The sequence below is a fragment of the Fukomys damarensis genome, unplaced genomic scaffold, assembly GCF_012274545.1.
Source record: "Fukomys damarensis isolate Sample0158 unplaced genomic scaffold, DMR_v1.0_HiC HiC_scaffold_27, whole genome shotgun sequence".
NCBI lineage: Eukaryota > Metazoa > Chordata > Mammalia > Rodentia > Bathyergidae > Fukomys > Fukomys damarensis.
In genome coordinates, this window is record NW_022900939.1 from 32,132,548 (window position 1) to 32,133,849 (window position 1,302).

Genomic DNA, 1,302 nt, shown 5'->3' on the forward strand with positions numbered 1-1,302 from the left:
ATATACATAAAGAGACTAATAATAGTATGTTATGCATCAATAGTAGCAACAGCTTTTCCAGGTTCTGCAGTCATCTGAACAAAATTATAGACATTCAGCACATTCCATTAAAACAAAACAAAACAAAAAAACAAAGAAAATAATATCCAGAAAAGAGCAAAGTTCTGTTGCTGTTGCGGTACCCAGCACCATTTTTTTTTTATTAGCAGCTTAATCATCATATGGAAAGAGAACATTCTAGAGTAATATCATTAAATGTAGCTCTGATAAAGCACGGTCACTACTATGTATCATAAAGCAGGTACAAGATATTTTACGTTCACAGAGATATGATACAGTACCGTCCTACATCAACAATAATAGAATCAGTTTTGCTTTGAAATTTACTTTGTCTGCAAATAAGATTGCTACCCCTGTTCTTCTGGGCTCCTGTCACATGGAGAATTGTTTTGTCTTTTCACTTTCAGTCTGTGGGCTTCTTTTTGCACTAGGTGTGTGAAACATTACTTTAAAACATTTTTATTAAAATATAATAACATCGAAAGCTATTACCCACATTAGCAAACGCTTTTGAGCCCCCATTTTCAGGAACATAAAGCAGTCAGGAAGCTGAGGATTCGGAACGCTGACATCATGTCACCCTCACAGCTGCTTCGGAAGATAGAGCCATTGTTTCTTCGCAACAAGTGAATAAACAGATGGGCTGCCCCACGCCTCACGGCGGCGAAGCCTCGCACTCCTCGTAGCTGGAGAAGGGGGTGTTCCTTCGGCCTACAGGGCAAAGTCAGCTCTCCTGGAGCGTGAATAACGACGTCTTTACCTCACAGGACTGCCCAAAGGCTCTCCGTCAGGTAGCCCCGGGAGAACGCGAAGAGCCATGTCTCATTTATAGAAACGAAAGCAGAGGCTCGGAGACACTGAATGCCTTGCTGGGATCACACGACCGAGCGGTGTGAAACCTCTGGTCGCCAGCTACCGGCCCCCAGGTTAGTACACCCCGGGTCAATCCCGGACGCCGAGTAGCCGCCGACCTCTCCCGCCAGCCTCACATCCGCCGCCAAGGCCGGAAGCCTCCCTTCCGGTTCCCAAGACCGCGCCTCGGAAGTGAGTCACACTGCCAGCACCTAAGATGGCCTAAGAGCGTCCGACGCTGCCGTCAATGAAGATAAAGTGGGCGGGAACCCGGAAGTTGCCCGGCTCGGCCTAGGCAGCTACCGGGGGCGTGGCTTCCGGCGGCCTGTGCCCGTGAGTAGCGGCGGCTGACAGGCGCTCCTCCCCAGACGGCGGTGGCCGGAGCCCGAC